The 20155-nt window shown below is 36.5% G+C and overlaps 1 pseudogene; it reads left to right on the top strand.

Annotated features, from left to right (window-relative positions):
• Window positions 1-17867: 17867 nt before the first annotated feature.
• Window positions 17868-19103, top strand: LOC124083195 (succinate--CoA ligase [ADP/GDP-forming] subunit alpha, mitochondrial-like; annotated as a pseudogene).
• Window positions 19104-20155: the final 1052 nt, after the last annotated feature.

Raw genomic sequence — 20155 nt, 5'->3', positions numbered from 1 at the left:
CTCTCAGCAAGATAATTAACCAAGAAGGATGCCCTTATTTTCTTTAAAATTACAGAAAATATTCATTGATTCACTTTTCAATAAAAATGCATTTCCCATGTGAACATTTTATAACACCATGCTTTGGTGTGAAATTTTTCCCTGCCAATTTTGGGCTTTTAAATCAGTATGTCATTATGCTCTGCCACAGTCATGTGTACTAGTTATTATTACATTCAATTCCAAAATAAGAAACTAAAGATAGACATCAGGTGACTTATTTACTGTCACACAGTTTTCAAGTAGGGATGAAACCTCAATTTCTTGCCTCAGTCATCATAGACTGAGCTAGAAAATAATGCCAGTATACAGGAAGAAAATTAAATGAGGATTCTGCCAGGAACCTACCCTTAGGAATCCCCGTGATCAGCCAGAGTCACATTTAATAGCTCAGATGCACATACAAGTCTGTGGTCACAAGCTGAGGGGAAAACAAAGGCTAGGAACTTCACCATCCAGGACATGTCCTGCAATCAATACATCCCAATTGCAGCAGAGACATTGGGTACTATTAGGTGGGGATCAAGAGGGATGGTGCCTAAAGTTATTTACAGTAGCCTTCTGGAGACAGGATATTGGAAAATCTTAAGAGGAAAGGAAATGTTCCCCAAAAGGAGGTCAATGTCTCATGTTCTTTTATTTAATTTACTCATGTATACATATATTTTTAAGAGAGAGAGAGAGAGATTTTTTTTAATATTTATTTTTTTGTTTTCGGTGGACACAACATCTTTTATCTTATTTGTATGTGGTGCTGAGGATCCCTTGCGCTTGCCAGGCGAGCATGTTACCCCTTGAGCCACATCCCCAGCCTACTTCATGAAAAGAGCACTTGTTTTTAAGAGATAATTCTATTTTTTTCCTTTCTTTCATTATTTAAAAATTTGTGTTGTCTTTTTTATTATGAAAAATTTCAAACATGCACAACAGATGAGAAAACAGCATAATAAGCCACCATATAGGTACCACCCTGCTATAGGAATCCTGGCCAACCTTCTTTTAGCTATAACATACCTGTTATGGTTTAGATGTGAGGTGTTCCCCAAAAGTTCATATGTGAGACAATGCAAGATTCAGAGGAGAAATGATTAGGTCGTGAGAGACTTAACCCAATCAGCAATTTAATCCCCTGATAGGGATTAATTGAGTGGTAACTGAAATGGTAGGATGTGGCTGAAGGAGGTGGGAATTGGGACATGGTTTTATTTGTATCCGGCAAGTGGACTTTCTGATCACAATATAAACTGCTTCCCTCTGCCACACTTTTCTTTTCTTTTTCTTTTTTTTAGCATATATATATATATATATATATATTTTAGTTGTTGATGGACCTTTATTTTTTATCTATCTGTATGTGGTGCTGAAAATCTAACCCAGTGCCTCATGCATGCTAGGCAAGTGCACTACCACTGAGCCCCAGCCCCAGCCCCTCTGCCACACTTTTCCACCGTGTTGTTCCTGTCTCAACCTGGAGCCCTGAGGAATGGAGCCAACTGTCTATGGATTGAGATCTCTGAAACTGTGAGCCCTCAAATAAACTCTTCCTCCTCACAGTTGTGCTGGTCAGGTCATTTAGTCACAGAAGAGAAAAATCTGACTAAAATAACACCCAATGCCCCAAGTCCTAGATTATTGAAGTAAATCCCATATTTAACAACAATTCTTCTATAAATATTGCAGCATATATTCCAAAAATGTTTATGCAATACCATAGTACTTTAAAAAATCATAGTATTTACCTAATGTCCACAAATATACAGGTACTGTTCAAATTTCCCAAATTGATTAATATCTTTTAAATTTTTCTTAAAAGTTAATATACATATTAATTAGCTCCATAGAGCCATTCTACAATGTATTCATATTTTAGAATATCATGTTGTACACAATAAATGTAAACATTTTTTATTTGTTAAGAAAAAGTAAATAAATAAAATTAAAATTGAAAAATAATTTCAGTAAGTTCCATATATTGTGATCGGGGGTCATTTCTTACCCTTCTTTGATCTGGGACCCACTATCTTTTTTTCCTTCTTGAAATTTATTTGTTAAACTTAGAGCTTTTCATGGTGTTGAACTTGCTGATTGTTTCCCTGTAGTGTTGTTTCAAATGTTCTCCTGTCCCCTGTGTGAGGCAGAATAAGACTGATGGCATGCTCAACATTTTATACTCTGTTGACTACTAAGAAATTTCAGCTCATTGTGCTTGAACTTCCTACTTGCTCATCCTCCTTAATTGACTGGATCACTCATTTATGGAGCAACAATGAGCATGTGCTGCACACACCTCAAAGTTGAATGCAGTGTGCAAAGATGACTGTGGCACTGAAGTGAAGCCCAGATCTGTGCTTGCAAAGAATGCAGAGTGGTGATCAAAACTTCCTTTTACAAATGCACATTAAAGTAATTTAATTTTCTAGTCATGGTTGAGTTGCTCCATCTTAATAAATCTTCACATTAATCGTATGAGAAATGGATCAGTCTTTCTTATCTTTTTTTACAGGTGAGGAAACAGGTTTAGAGACATCAGAGACAGGGCTGAAAAACTGTTGAACACTGACAGAAACAGTTCAAATTTCCAGCAAGATTTATTTTATTTCATTTTATTTTATTTTATTATTCACTAATCTCTCTACCATATTTAGAACAGGATGTTTTTTATGCATCAGTGTGTGGAGGACAATGATATAGGAATGGTGTTTTGCATTTTTGTTGTTTTCTTATGTCTTTAATTTTTTCTCTTTGTTCGTATTCTTCCTGTCTTGTATATATTCTTGGATCTTCTTTCCAATTTTTCTCCAATCAAGAGTCAATCTCTGTTGGCTCCTCTTCTGCGCTTCCTGTGAATTTTTACTTCTAGCTTCTCTCTTCCTCCCTTGCAAATATTGCATACTATACTACCTCTGTTCTCTCATCCACCATTTGAGATTGTAAATCATTTTAACAAATATTCTGTTTGTACTATAGATAGTTATTGAACTCATCATTTTGGTTTCATGCGAGAAAATATTAGACACCTTAGAGGGAGCTATTAGGTTTAAGGCTATATATTGTGTACACTGGGTACTTTTGGTATCGGTCTCACCAGTAAAGGTGAAGTGCTGGAAACTTTTACTGGTGAAACCTATTCTTTTAGTATAGGTCTACAGGTTAGAATTTACCCTGACTTACATCCATACTTTTAGATGGGAAAACACACTAACAACATGAAAAAACAAGGGAATAAAGCGCCCCGAACAAACCAAGATGCTTCAACAACAGAAGCCACTGATAACACAGTAGAAAAAATGTTCAAGAAGGAGTTCAGATTGTATACAGCTAAACTGATATGTGAAGTAAAGAATAGTATAAGGAGTGAAATCAAAGAAAAAATACAGGAAGTAAAAGAGCACTTCAATAAAGATTTAGAGATGGTGAAAAAAAATCAAATACTTGAAACGAAGGAATCAGTTAACCAAATTATAAATTCAATAGAAAGCATCACCAACAGACTAGACCACTTGGAAGACAGAACCTCAGACAATGAAGAAAAAATATATAATCTTGAAAGTAGAATTGACCATGCGGAGAAGATGGTAAAAAACCATGAACAGAACATCCAAGAATTATGGGATAACATGAAAAGACCAAATTTAAGAGTTATTGGAATAGATGAAGGAGCACAGATACAAACCAAAGGAATGCACAATCTTTTCAATGATATAATAGCAGAAATTTTCCCAAAACTAAAGAATGGAATGGAAAATCAAATACAAGAGGCTTACAGGACCCCAAATGTATGAAATTACAGCAGAACCACACCAAGACACACTATAATGAGAATGACTAACACAAAGAATAAAGATAAAATCTTAAAGGCTGTGAGAGAAAAAAATCAAATTACATATCGGGGGAAACCAAATTGGATCTCAACTGAGTTCTCAACCCAGACCCTCAAAGCTAGGAGGTCCTGGAATAATATATTTTAACCTCTGAAAGAAAATGGATGCCAACCAAGAACTTTACACCCAGTAAAATTAAGTTTCAGATTTTAAGGTAAAATTAAAATCTTCCATGATAAACTAAAATTAAAATAACTCACAACTAGAAAACCTACACTATAGAGCATTCTCAACAAAATATTCCATGAGGATGAAGTGAAAAAAAAGTAAAAACAAGCAAAAGAAGGATCTACACTAAAGGGACACTCAACCAAATGAGAAACTAAGACAAATCAAAAACAAGAAGTCAATCAAAATGACAGGGAATACAAATCATATCTCAATAATAACCTTGAGTGTTAACAGCCTAAACTCATCAATCAAAAGACATAGACTGGCAGATTGGATTAAAAAGCAAGACCCAACAATATGCTGTCTTCAAGAGACTCACCTCATGGGCAAAAACATCCACAGGCTGAAGGTGAAAGGATGGGAAAAAACTTATCACTCATATGGATTGCATAAATAAGCAAGGGTTTCCATTCTCATCTCAGATACAGTAGACTTCAAACCAAAGTTAATCAGAAGAGACAAAGAAGGACATTTCATACTTCTTAAGGGAAGTATATGTAAGCAGGACATAACAATTATTAATATTTATGCCCTAAACAATGGAGCATCTATGTACATCAAACAAACCCTTCTCAACTTCAAGGGCCAAATAGAACACAACACAATAATTCTGGGTGACTTTAACACACCTCTCTCATTACTAGATAGATCTTCCAAACAAAAACTAAATAAGGAAACTATAGAACTAAATAATACAATTAATAATTTAGACTTAACAGACATATATAGAATACTTCATCCATCAATGAGCAAATATGCTTTCTTCTCAGCAGCACATGGCTTCTTCTCTAAAATAGAACCATATTTTATGCCACAAAGCAGCTCTTAGGAAATACAAAAAAAAAAAAGAAAACAGAGATAACACCCTGCATTCTATCAGACCACAATGGAATAAAATTAGAAACCAACAATAAAATAAAAATAGAAGCTACTATAACAATTGGAGACAAAATAATACACAATTGAATGATGAATGGATAGTAGAGGAAATCAAGGATGCAATTTTAAAAATTCTTAGAAGTAAATGAGAACACTTATACAATGTATCAAAATCTCTGGAACACTATGAAGGCAGTACTGAGAGGAAAGTTTATTGCATTGAGTGTGTTCATTAAAAAGATAAAAAGTCAAAAACTAAATGACCTAACACTACATATCAAATCCCTACAAAAAGAAGAACAAATCAACACCAAAAGAAGTAGAAGACAGGAAATATTTAAAATCAGAGCTGAAATTAATGAAATTGAAACAAAAGCAACAATTGAAAAAAAATGACAAAACAAAAAGTTGGTTCTTTGAAAAAAAATAAATAAAATAGATAAACCTCCGGCCATTCTAATGAAGAGAAAAAGAGAGAAAACTCAAATTACTAAAATACAAGATAAAGAAATATCACAATGGAAATGTCTAAAATACAGAAGGTAATTAGAAACTATTTTGAAAATTTATACTCTAATAAAATAGAAAATATCAAAGATATCAACAAATTTATAGAGACATATGACCTACCCAAACTGAATGAGAGGTCATGCATGATTTAAACAGATCAATTTCAAATAATGAAATAGAAAATGCCATCAAAAGCCTATCAACCAAGAAAAGCCCAGGACAAGATTGGTTCTCAGCCAAGTTCTATAAGACTTTCAAAGAAGAATTAACACCAATACTCCTCAAAATATTCCATGAAATAGAAAAGGAGGGAACCCTTCCAAACTCATTCTGTGAGGCTAATATCACACTGATTCCAAAACCAGACAAAGACACATCAAGGAAAGAAAACTTCAGACCAATATCCCTGATGAACATAGATGCAAAAATTCTCAATGAAATTCTGGCAAGTCCAATACAAAAACATATTTAAAACATAGTGCACCATAATCAAGTGGGATTCATCCCAGGGATGCAGGGTTGGTTTACCATATGGAAATCAATAAATGTAATTCATCATATTAATAGACTTAAAAACAAGAATCATCTCAATAGATGCATAAAAAACATTTGACAAAATACAGCACACCTTCATGTTCAAAACACTAGAAAAATTAGGGAGAGTAGGAACATACCTCCACATTGTAAAAGTTATATATGCTAAACGCAAGGCCAGCATCATTCTAAATGGAGAAAAATTAAAAGCATTCCCACTAAAAACTGGAACAAGACAAGGATGTCCTCTTTTACCACTTCTATTCAACATCATCCTTGAAGCTCTAACCAGAGCAATTACACAAAAGAAAAAAATTAAGAACTCAAACTATCAGTATTTGCTAATGACATGATTTTATACCTAGACAATCCAAAAAATTCCACCAGAAAACTCTAGAACTAATAAATTAATTCGGCAAAGTAGCAGGATATAAAATCAACACCCATAAATCAAATGCATTCCTATATATCAGCGATGAATCCACTGAAAGAAAAATTAGAAAAACTATTCCATTCACAATAGCTCAAAAAAAATTAAAATACCTGGGAATCAATCTAAGAAAAGAGGTGAAAGACCTCTACAGTGAAAACTACAGAACACTAAAGAATACTCAGAAGATGGATAGATCTCCCATGTTCCTGGATAGGCAGAATTAATATTGTCAAAATGCCCATACTACCAAAAGTGTTTACAGATTTAATGTAAATTCTATTAAAATCCTAATGACATTCTTCATAGAAATAGAAAAAGCATTCCTGAAACTTATTTGGAAAAATAAGAGAACCAGAATAGTTAAAGCAATCCTTAGCAAGAAAAGTGAAGCAGGAAGCATCACAATACCAGATCTTAAACTATACTACAGAGTTATAGTAACAAAAATGGCATGATATTGGCACCAAAATAGACTTGTAGAGCAATGGTACAGAATAGAGGGCACAGAGACAAATCCACATAAATACAGTTATCTCATATTAGACAAGGGTGCCAAAAACATTCACAAGATAAGCTATTCAACAAATGGTGCTGACAAAACTGGAAATCCATATGTAGCAATATGAAATAAAACCTCTCTCTCACCCTGCACAAAAATCAACTCAAAGTAGATCAAAGACTTAGGCACTAGAACAGAGACTCTGCACATATTAGAAGGAAAAATAGGCCCAAATCTTCACCATATCAGGCTAGGATCTGATTTCCTTAAAAAGACTCCTAAAGTGCAAGAAGTAAAATCAAGAATCAATAAATGGGAGAGATTCCAGTTAAAAAGCTTATTCTCAGCAAAGCTAACAATAATGTGAGGAGAGAGCCAACAGATTGGGAGAAAATCTTTATCACAGGCACCTCCAATAAAGTATTAATCTCTAGGATATATAAAGAACTCAAAAAACTTATCACCAAAAAAACAAATAACCCAATCAACAAATGGGCTAAGGAACTGAACAGACACTCCACAGAAGAAGAAATACAATTGATCAACAAATATGTGAAAAAAATGTTCAACATCTCTAGCAATTAGAGACATACAAATCAAAACTAAGATTTCCTCTCACTCCTGTCAGAATGGCAATCATCAAGAATACAGGCAACAATAAATGTTGGCGAGGATGTGGTGAAAAAAGTTCACTCATACATTGCTGGTGGGACTGCAAATTGGTGCAACCACTATGGAAAGCAGTATGGAGATTCCTTGGAAAACTGGAAATGGAAACACCATTAGACCCAGCTATCCCACTCCTTGGTTTATATCCAAAGGACTTAAAATCAGCATGCTATAGTGACACAACCACATCAATGTTTATAGCAGCTCAATTCACAATAGCTAGACTATGGAACCAACCTAGGTGTCCCTCAATAGATGAATGAATAAACAAAATGTGGTATACATACTCAATGGACTATTTTTCAGCTTTAAAGAAGAATGAAATTATGGCATTTGCCAGTAAATGGTTGGAGTTGGAAAATATCATGCTAAGAGAAATAAGCCAATCCCACAAAACCAAAGGCCAAATGTTTTCTCTAATATGCAGGTGCTAATTCACAATAAGGCTGGGGGCACTATGGAAGAATAGCGTTACCTTAGATTAGGTAGAGGGAAGTGATGGCGGAGCGAGAATGTGAGGATAGGAAAGAGAGTGGAATGAAATAAACATTATTACTGTTGATATATATATATATATATATATATATATATATATATATATATATATAAAACCAATATGATTCTACAACATGTACACTCAGAAAAATAAGAAATTATATCACATCAATGTATGATAAGTTAAAGTGCATAAAAATATTCTACTGTTATGTATAACAAATTAAAAAATTTAAAAAATAAAAGGAAAAGTTCTCTGTAGTCAGTAGTGGGACAGGGATTTGAACCTGGAGTCTTCTCTCCCCGCAAAGCTGCCCTACCTTTCTCTTGCTAATTGTCTGCCCCAGACTGTCAATGGCAGAAGCACTGAGCAACTCTTGGCTAACTAGCGTGAACCTTCTAATGAGCTCTTTCTACTCATCAAATCATTTCAAACAATTTATCTGTTTTGAGTGGTGACCAACAATGTGTTTATTCACAGACTTAGAATAAACTCTACATCCATGTCAAGAGGCTGAAGCCACACAAGCTGTGTAATCACACTAGCTTGGTTTGAATCTTGTAATGCAATAAAAGGACACAACTCACTGTATGTGCGACATGTTACATTCCACTGTAATACTATAACGTGATATGATGCACTGTAATAAGATACATTTCTCTCTTTTTACTTTCAATATTCTTATTCTTAACTCTTTTTTTTCCACTTTAGAAACAATTTTCCTGAAAGCCAGAGTGTCTTATTTTCAAAAGCCAAACATTTTTTAATTCAAAATATAATGCCAAAAGGAAATCACAATAAATACATAGAAATCTATTTTCTATTGAGGAATAAGGAGAGAGCCAATTCTTCTTCCCTAAAGAGCAAGGCTCTACCTAGACTGTACAGGCCCCAGGCTAATACTTTTTACTCTGCCTATATAAAAATCTGATTCAAAAAGATATTACAAAATTCATGGACTCACATAAGATAAAGTGATTTATCAATGAAGATTTACAACAATGGGGAGAGAAGAGGAAATTTTATGTTTGTTTATTATATAATCAATGCATGTACACAGGTTCTTCATCTTGTTTTTGACATGAAAGTCACCCCAAAGCAGCCTATCCTCACTATCCTGGAAATTTTATGGGGTGGGAGGGGGGCTACACACACACACAAACACACACACTCACACACACACATACACACTTGTGCTGGTCTGCAAGAGTCATCTGCCTATGATGATATATATCTTCCTGGATCTGGGTCCAGCCAGGAGCCCTGGGGCACTTTTAGGCAAGAGTTCTACAGCTTAATTGAACCCATATGCACCAGAGAAGGCAAAAGAATGTCTCAAGAGGGATACAGAATCAGATCTACTTGGGTTCCAGTCTATCCCTAGGGTACCCTGCTCAGATAGCATGGCTAACTCTGGCTCCAGAAGTAGCCTTGGATATGTTAGTGGAAGTTAACTGAGTTTCTAGAGTAAGTGTCCTACTTGTACCAATCTAAGGGCAGTCCTGGGAACATGTCATTCATTGTGAAAAAAGGGAAGAGACAAAGGAGGCTTGACCATGGAAAAAAGTCATTTGACACCCAACACTGGGCAGACATCTATCCTAATTACCCTTTATTATTTTTTACATAGGATAGTAGTTGTCTGCAGGGCAAATCATCTGTACCTAAAGAGAACTAAAGAAAACCAATCTTCTAAAGCTGGAATGGTGGTGATACATTCCCAATTGCTTTAGCTATATGATGTCATGTAAGCAGTTACTCAATTACTCTGAATTTCAATGTCCTCATCTGTAAAATATGGGTGGTAATATATACCCCAAGAATTGCTATAACAACTTAATGAGCTAATAAACAAAGTATGTCTTGCTTATATGAGGTACAAAATAAGTGCTAAGAGGTATTACAAATATTTTCTTCTAATTGTCTTATTAAAAGAGACTATACACTGGGCATTAAACATAGAAAGCAGAAAAAGTTTAAAAAAAAAAGGGAAAGCACTTTCTCCATCAGCAAGGAATTTGTCATTTAACTGGCACAATAACAACTTACAGATATAGGGAAAATGAACACATTGAGAAAGGTGAGTGGAACGGCATTAAGTAGACAGAGAAGAGCCATGTGTAGGGATAGCTGCACCTAGTGTGATATTGGGGAAGACTTCTGAGAGCTAGAAAGTTTTGGAGTCAGACATGACTCAACAAAGTGAGGAACATGAACAGTAGACAGAAGGCAGGAGCCCTCATAGAGGGGAAGACCTGAATTCAGAACGCTGGGACTGGTTTTCTTAATGAAAAACAGTATCCCCAACACCACCAACACAGCTTTGGCAATTTTTTTTCCATTGCAACAATTGTCAGCGACAAACCCAGAGAACACATTGGCATGCTGAAGGCTATTTCACAGGTTGCAAATGAACACAGCGAGAAACTTACTAACACTGATTGTTCAAAAAGAGAGCTCTGCTGGCTTTTATACTTGATGAAGGAAATCCTGCAAGTTTCCTAACTGGATCAGGATACAAATATATCCATACTGAGTTTACAAAAGGTTGGAGCACCCAGGTTAAAAAAGGAAAAATGGTGTCAAGGCAACCAATAGAGGTGTGAATATGAGTTAAAACAGTTGCTTGGCATCATGAAGACCATGAAATCTCTTAGGCTACAAAAACAGCTATTTGGACTGCTTTAAGTGGAGGGTTAGATGTTGGAAGGCAGGAAGATAATGTCCACACACAGCCAGAGCACTTTACACCCAGTTCATAGAGATGAGAATACTTCTGCATATGTCATAATGGCTCTCGAAAACTCCAGTAGCCACCCCATAAGAGGCATCCATCACTGGCTACTCAAGTGCTCTGCAGAGTGGTGCGCTAATAAATCTTGAACAATGGATTCTGGGAGCAGGGAGCCCTGATTTGAAGGTCTTTCCAGTTTCCATAGCTTAAAATTTCCCACCATGGCTAATGTGAAGCTACCCAATTTCTGTTGTGCAAAAATCTCCACCATGGCTGATCCCGAGTTATCAAGACGCCATCACTGAATGACAGAGATGGGAGAGATGGGCATCATGGGTCTTAGGTACCACAACTGATGAGTCCAAAACTCTGAATCAGCTTCTCTTGCTCAGTGGCTTCACTCTGTCTCCTCTCTGCTTCATGGTTTCTTCTTACTACTTCATTTTTGTGAGTTTTGCTACCACTGATCTTATGTTTCATTGCTTAAACTCTCTAAGGAATCTGATTGAGTTCGTTATTCCCTCAATTCCAGGGGATGTTTTAGTGAATAAGGTGGAAAAGGAAGAAGAGAAGAGCTCTCCTCATGGTAGAGATTTTTTTTTAGTCTGTTTTTTTTTTGTTGTTGTTGTTGTTGTTGGTTTGTTTGTTTGTTTTGTTTTGTTTTTAGTTTTTAAGCAAAGCTAAACTTGTTTTCATTTGGGTTTTTCTTAAGTGTGTAAAATGGAAGCTTCTTGGGTTTAAAGAGACGGAAGCAACATGAAGGGGTGAGGGGACCCCCATGGCCTCCTTCCTGCATGCTCTGCTCTCACGTATGCTGTGGAAACTTTGAGTATCTCAGAACACAGACAAGAAATGACTGGACCTTGCAAAGGGAAGATATTTTCACACCTAGAATTTTCCCTACTATGTCAACTTGAAACAACAACAACAACAACAAAGGACTATTTCCTTACAAAAACATTTGGAGGGGCTGGGGTTGTGGCTCAGAGGTAGACCACTTACCTAGCATGCGTGAGGCACTGGGTTTGATTCTCAACACCACATAAAAATAAAATAAAGACATTATGTCCACCTATAACTAAAAAATAAAATATTCAAAAAAAAATTGGAAAGTCTAGAAACAAAAAATGTACCTCTGTAAAATATTTATTATGATAAAAATAAAGTAAAAAGTATTGGTGTTACTGGAATCATGATTTGTATTCTCCTACTGAGAACTAAATCATGAATGGTCCTTACTTCTGCAAAAGATACTATAGAGCTGGACGTGGTAGCACACGCCTATAATCCCGGTGGCTGGGGAAGCTGAGACAGGAGGATTGCAAGTTCAAAGCCAGTCTCAGCAACAGTGAGGCTCTAAGCAACTCAATGAGACCCTGTCTCTAAATACAATACAAAAATAGGGTCAGGGATGTGGCTCAGTGGTCAAGTGCTGCTGAGTTCAATATCTGGAAAAAAAAAAAAGACACTATAGAATATGTGTTATTATTGCTACTAAAGGGAAGAATTGAGAAATAACTTAATTTTATCCCAACCTCTATCCTTTGTATCCTCTTCTACCTCAGTTTATTGCAACTCACACTTAATTTGATCTGATTTAGAATAAGCAGAAATAAGTCGCATATGCAAAAATATTTTCATTATCATTGTTAGTAGTACTATTACGAGTATTGTTATACCATCCTCCAGAACCTTTTTTTTTCCTTATCTGTGTATCTGTGTTTTGGATATTAATGGCCAGAGAAATACAAAAGAAGACTTTGTATATACAAAATACTTTTGAGTCATGGACTTTCTATACAAGGAAAAGTCAGTTTCAGATTTTTCTATTCCAGTTGAAGGTACAGGTTTAATCAAAGTAAAGGTTGAGGAAGGTGGGAAATATATTAATAATGTTAAGAACAATAATAAAAATTCTTTCACATTAAGAGTTTCTATACTAATTTTAGACAAGAGAAGAGAAGATCAATAATGTTTAGTTCTCAGAGATTTCTAAGTCAAATGTAGAGGCCATCGTTAATTTGATCATCTACCAGCCTGTGTCACGGAGTTGTTGTATCCATCAGAGTCCCAATAGGAAACAGAATCATTAGGTATAACTCCAGGAAGGATTATCTACAAAAAGATTAATTATGAAATTAAGGAGTAGGTAGGGTATAGGGAAACTGCAAAGAAAAACACAGGAAGCCAGCAGTAGCTCACCTAGGGCTAAATGGAGAGGGGATGCCAACCCTGGAGGAACTGGATAAATCAATGAGACCCACAAATGCCAAGCAAAATTTTTAGTAGGAACATTCAAGTGTAATTAACTTGAACAATGTATTTTATTTAATCCAATCATCATTTCAACATTTAACCACTAGAAAAAATATGAATGTAGTATTTTACTTTATTTTTTTAATCAAGTCTTCAAAATCCAGTGTAGATTATACTATACTATACTAAGTATCCTATAGTATATCCACTAGTATATATATATATATTAGTATATCCACTATACTAAGTATCCTCCAGGATGGGTCAGGCACTATGCCTAGTTAATGACACTCTCTTACATTAAAGAAGAATACTCAGCTTATTAAGGTATATTAGCTAAAAAGAGACACAAAAGAAAGAAGAAAGGTCCTAAAAGATTGTTTCCTAAGTGAAGTTATTATTTTGTTTTATTACATCAAATCAGTGCTATGATCATATGAAATATTCATTAGCCTCTCTAATTTACAATGAGCTTTATAATTTACAATGGGCTTTAACATCAAAGGTATATGTAAAGGATAGACTTGGATTCAAAATACCTGATCCTTCTCTACTAATAATAGTCCATGTAAAGTTGAAGATAGCAGTCTTTCTGAGTCTCAGTAGCCTCATCTATAAATTGGAAATACAGAAATAGATATTCCCCCACATATATCATGTATCTAATGCATTACTTTATTCAAAATTTAATAGGATTTTATTATGTGCCAAACACTGTGCTTGATACTGGGTACAACCAGGTGAACAAGATAGGGTCATTGCTCTGTGTGTACCAGGATGCAGATATACTAGCAATACTTAAAATACAGTGAGATCAACATCAATAGAGATAGAGGATGGATGCAGTAGAGAGAAGAACACAAGCTTTGAAAGCTAATAGATTTGGGTGTGAATCTCATTCATGTTATTTACTTCAGTATGTCCTCTAGTAAAGCACCTGATCTCTCTGAGACCTGGTACCATGGTCCATGAAATCCCTTTGAAAGGCTTTTGTGAAGATATAGGCAAATCCACACTTATGACCTAGTTTTTTTGACAGGTAACATTTGAAAGTTGAGCTTCCATAAACTTCATTCCTACATCAAATAGGTATAACATTATTAAATAGAAATAATTATAATCCTAATAAAGAATACCGAATACATATTTTGGCCAAAAATCAAGCAACTCAGTATTAAAATCAATATTGGTCAAAACTGAATGTATCACCACCAAAAAGTAAACTCCTAGAATATAAAACAAATTTAATTTATATTTAAAAACTTATATTATTATAATTTTATTTTTTAAAAGCCAACTTCCAAAGTATGACAATGTGTAAAGTAATATAAAAGTGATAATTTTTCAGCTCTGTCAATTGCATGATTTTGCCCTGAGGTCATTTACTATAGCAAACTTGTGAAAAAAAAAATGCTCACTTTCAACAAGGTTGGCTGATATTTTTGAAGTACCTCATTATCCTATTACCCTTTCTTCTTTTTTGTCTACTCTATATTCTTTATTAAATCTGAATAAAGTAACTTATTATACCTATTTTTGTTCATATTCTGGAATTACTCCAATTTAAGAAATTTAAAGTGACAAATTCTGACTTTAATTTATCCTTATCAGATATGAAAAATTGCTAATAAGGACTTTTCTTGAAAGGCTCAGGGCCTTAATGGAATTAAGTGACTAAATATTAAATATTAAAGATATACTTTAAAATAAGAATCCTTAAGTATAGGACTGGTATATGGCTTAGTAGTAGAATTCTTGCCTAGCATGCACAAGTTCCTGGGTTCAATCTATATAGGAAAAAAAGAATCTTCAATTATTAGAAGTATGATATAATTCCTAATTTTGTCTTATGCTACTATGTAAATTTTTAAATGCCTTTTGGGTCAAAAAGGATATGATCTTCCTAAAGTAATCTAGTTCTCATACACTATAAAATTCAGATTATTTATCTATGTATTTTCTATTTATTTGGCTATAAGAAATTAATTGATGGTTCATGTAAAGTTAACTGTAATGGTTCTCAATTTATGATCTGTGTTGTACTTCATATTTCAAGTGACAAATTTCATAAAGATACTTTGGCCAGGTTACATCTAGTTTGTTTGGTTATTCATGAAAGTGAATATTAAGCTATTAAACAATATTATTGGCATTTTTGCATATTGAAATATGTTATACAATGCAGTTACATACTCACCAAGGATACCAGAAATTATATTGAAATAGGCATTAAAAGCTGATGTCAAAGTATAAGTGAAATAGCCCATTTGACCAAATGCTACAAATTGTGCCAAATTTTAGTGTGTCCCTAATTCCCAGAAACTGATTTCAGGTCCTAAGTATTGTAATTAGACCTAAAAATAAGGAATACAATTCACAAAAATATACTTGAACCTCATTTTAAGTATGTAAGTCAAAACTTTTTATTAGAATTATGTTGGGAGTAATCCTTTGTGGTAATTTTCTGCATCAATTACCTTGGATAAAGCTTCTTAAAACAAGAATTAAATTTGGTTTTAACTACGAAAGATATCTGGTAATCTACCTGAATTAAACACAGGAACTCTTTCTCATCTACATATATTGTTGTTACTTGAGAATTCTTTTTTTTTTCCTCCAAGAAGCATAAATAAATTCTTAAGAAAAGACAGGTCCCAAAATAAAATCATATAGGAAGAATAGTTCTCACAGTGATGTCTCCATCAAGGACACCCTCTCCTTCTAATGCAATATGATATTCCTGGCTGAATGCTTGTGAATGTTATGTGAGTAGTAGAAGGACAAACAAGCCTCAAAGTTTGAGAATCACTACATACATACAGAATTGAGGTCACTGGCCCTCTTCTGGTTCTGCAGCTTTGCCTCACACCCTTTAGAATCTAGCAAGACCAAGTCTGGTGCCATTCCTCAAATCTCTCCAATCTCAAGTGTCTCTCACCATTTTGCTCAGGCTGTCTCCTCTGCCTGCAATACTTTCTACCTAACTCCTCTCTCCTACTTAAATTAAGCATTCCTCATTCTTCAAGAAACAAGTTGGTTCTAACTTTCTCCAAAACTTCCTCCTACCTGAGTCTGGCGCCATTTTCTGCTCCCCAGCTCTGTGTTTTCTCTATTATACTGGTAAATTCCTGGGACTGATCCTTGGCTTAGTTCATCTTTGTGTCCTCCACACCTACCCTAGGGTTGGGCACAGATCAGGATCTCAATGATTATGTTTAGCATTTCAATCACACAAAACTGATCAGAATCACATATTTATCAAGGTACCTATGTAACATAAGAATTCACATGGAAAATGGATCAGGGAATACATTTTAAGAATTTTTAAATCAGGAGATTAGAAGAACCAGAGAGTGAAAACTAAAGGAAGCCTAGGAAAAGGTGCAGACACAAAACTCTCCAAGAGAGTGAAACTTTAAGAGAATCAATGACAAAACAGACCAGCTCATTGTGAGGAGGAAAGACATAATTTAAAAGGCTATGGTCATCTATTTTAAGTCATGTTTTAAAAGGAAGTGAACGTTTTTAAAAGAAAGTTATCTTCCTACTTCGGATAAAATGTTCTGAATTTTAAACTTTCAATTGATCATAAAGCATCTGGAATTTTATAGAGGAAACAAAAATAATGGAAATGTTTTTTCATCTCATATGAATAAACAAACGTCTACTAGAACAGAAGGTACCATCCAATACTACATCCAAAGTTGAAATAAAAATTCAAATTAAATGGAAAGAGAGAGAAGAGAGTGGAAAGAAAAATTAATAATAAGCATAGAGTAACCACTCATTACTCAGAATCTCTTTCCCTGCCTTCTCTACCTCCACCAAAGGACTAATAATAAAAAAGGAAAATAAAAAGCCAAGTCTGTCACTTGGCCTCCATCCAGGACTTGGACTTATTAGTTAATTATCTTAAAGGTTGAAAGGACCCTCAACCAGAAGAATTAGCAATCCTTAAGATGAATGAGGCAACTGCCCTGAACCAGGGCAGTCCATGATAGTAAAGGTTTTTTAAGATATCAATCTACATATTACAGTCAATATTTCAAGAGGAAAGTCTTTCTCACTGAATTTGTTCTCTAAATGAGTTTTGCACCTAAGAGAATGGATGAAGACAGACAGTCACACAAAACCACAATTCCACTGATATCTCATATTTCTTAAGAGAGGCTAAATATTACCACAACTGATCATAATAATAAGGGCTGTTCAAATTTTTGATTTTTCAAGAAAAACTGCTTACATTGGTAGATAAAAGTCACAGTAACTGTTCCATTAATGTCTACAGATTGGAATCTAAATCTTGTTTAGTCAGACACACTCTTTTTGGAAAGTAGTGGAGAAAAACTTGGCCACTGCTTTCTCATCTTCTCAGACATCCTAACTGATCCAGTAGGACCCTTGATGATTTGGAACAATGGTTTCACAGCATCATTTTTCTCTTGGGATAAACTTCTAAAATGTCACACAAACTGCATAAGTATAATGCCCTTCTATGACATAATTTTTTTTTTGCTAAGAGCTTCATTTTCCCTGCTAAATTGGAATTTTTTAAAAAAGGGAAGTTAGAGTGGCTAAAAGGTTTGAATGCTCTTGTGTAGAAGTGTAGGTCAGGGGACATAGTCTCCTCTGAGGTTCCTAATTTTCATTTTTGTCCTTTGCATCTATGATTAAAAGAGAACTGCATATACAATCAGTATTTCTTTTGTTGTCCTTGTTCAGTTTGCACATCATAGATTCAGCTTATGAAAATCAGTTGGGCAGCTGCCACCACTACCATGGTCCCCAGCAGCAGCTGCCTTGCTATGGCTCACCTCCTGTCATGCACCTTCCTCCTCCAACAGAATGGATTTCCACATTGATCCTAGGCAGCTTCCCAGAAACATCTCTGTGTTGGTAAAAATATAAAAGGTTATTTGCCAGGGTTTCACTGGTAAACAGGACATCTTTTATACCCAGCAGGCATTGGAATATGGCACTAAACTTGTTGGCGGAATCACTCCGGGAAAGAAGGCAAGACACATCTGGGCTTATCTGACATTAATTCTATGAAGGACAGAACAGACAGGAGGGACAGCTTCTGTCACTTATATCCCTCCTCCTCTTGCTGCTACTGCCATTGATGAAGCTGTTAAGGCAGAAATGCCCTTGGTTGTGTGAATTATGAAGTTTTCCCACAACAGGACAGGGTACCAGTCAATCACAAGCTGCTGTCTCAGGAAAGGACAAGGCTAATCAGGCCATTGTTCCTGGAGAATGCAAAATTGGCCTCATGCCTGGACATATTTACAAGAAAAAAGAATTGGCATTGTATCCAGATCTGGTGCCCTGACTTGTGAAGCAGTTCACGAGATACCAAATTGGGAAGAGGCAGACTTTGTACATGGCGTTGGGGTTTTTTTTGTTTTTTTTTTGTTGTTGTTGTTGTTGCTGTTTTTGTACCAGGGATTGAACTCAGGGGCACTTAACCACTGAGCCACATCCCCAGCCCTTTTTACTTTTAATTTTGAGACAGGATCTAACTTAGTTGCTTAGGGCCTTGCTGAGTTGTTGAAGCTACCTTTGAACTTGTGAGCGCCTCCTGCCCCAGCCTCACAAGCCACTGGGATTTATTTTAATGGAACAAATTTTATTGACTGCCTTGAAATCTTTCTGAATGATTCAACCAACAGAAGAGATCCTATTGATTGATGAAATTGGTTGTTATGCAGGGGGAAAAAATGCTGCAGAATTTTGAAGCAACACAATTCAGGTCCAAATGCCAAGCCTGTAGTGTCCCTCATTGCTGGTTTAACTGTTCCTACAGACAGGAAAAAGGGTTACACAGGGAAAATCATTGCTGGAGAAAAAAAACAGAGCTAAAGGGAAGACCTCTTGCCCTTCAGAGTGCCAAAGTTGTAAACAGTGTATCTCCTGCACACCTAGGAACCAACATCTACAAGAATTTGGAAAGAGAAAGGCGCTATCCTATGAAGAAAAAACAAATGAAACAGTCCCAGTAACTGCAGAATGACTCATGATAGACATGTGAACCAGCATCAACTTACTTCTCTTGTCCATGATTCTCTGCCTATGTGCCTGACACTGGTTTTTCATTATAACAGGAAGCCAAAACGAGGTTTGGAATGTCCTAAATTGACATATTTTACCTATAATATAATAGAAATAGCCAATAAGTCTACCACTTGATTTAAAAAAAAATTAATTAGGTAAATTTTATTCTTCTTGTTCCTGATGAATATATGTAAAACAAGAATTTCTGTTTTTTAAATATCAGGTCAAATTAATCTGGAAGGGACCACGCACAGAGCAGGCCCAGCGGCCTGCTGAGGGGCAGAGCCGCCCCCCACCCCCCGCGCCTCCCAGGTAGGTGGAACGGTGACCACCGACAGAAAAGGCCCAGTGGCCTGTAGCGGGACAGAGCTTCCAATCACTCCTGCAAGGTAGGCGGGCCTGCCACCCACCGGCAGAAGAGGAGCAGTGGCCTGCTGAGAGGCTGAGCCTCCCCCTCCCCCTGCACCGGCAAGGTAGAGGGAACTGTGACCACGCACAGAGCAGGCCCAGCGGCCTGCTGAGGGGCAGAGCCGCCCCCCACCCCCCGCGCCTGCCAGGTAGGTGGAACTGTGACCACCGACAGAAAAGGCCCAGTGGCCCGCGGCGGGACAGAACTTCCAATCACTCCTGCAAGGTAGGCGGGCCTGCGACCCACCGGCAGAAGAGGAGCAGCGGCCTGCTGAGAGGCAGAGCCGCCCCCTCCCCCTGCGCCGGCAAGGTAGAGGGAACTGTGACCACCCACAGAACAGGCCCAGCGGCCTGCTGAGGGGCAGAGCCGCCCCCCCACCCACCGCGCCTGCCAGGTAGGCGGAACTGTGACCACTGACAGAAAAGGCCCAGTGGCCCGCGGAGGGGCAGAGCTTCCAATCACTCCTGCAAGGTAGGCGGGCCTGCGACCCACCGGCAGAAGAGGAGCAGCGGCCTGCTGAGAGGCAGAGCCGCCCCCTCCCCCCCGCGCCTGCAAGGTAGACGGAACTGTGACCACCATCAGAACAGGCCA

The sequence above is a fragment of the Marmota monax genome, unplaced genomic scaffold, assembly GCF_021218885.2.
Source record: "Marmota monax isolate L192 unplaced genomic scaffold, Marmota_monax_Labrador192_F-V1.1 WCK01_AAM20220418_F8-fsc00013, whole genome shotgun sequence".
NCBI lineage: Eukaryota > Metazoa > Chordata > Mammalia > Rodentia > Sciuridae > Marmota > Marmota monax.
Note: the sequence above shows the minus strand (reverse complement) of the source record. Positions and strands in the feature narration are given on the sequence as shown.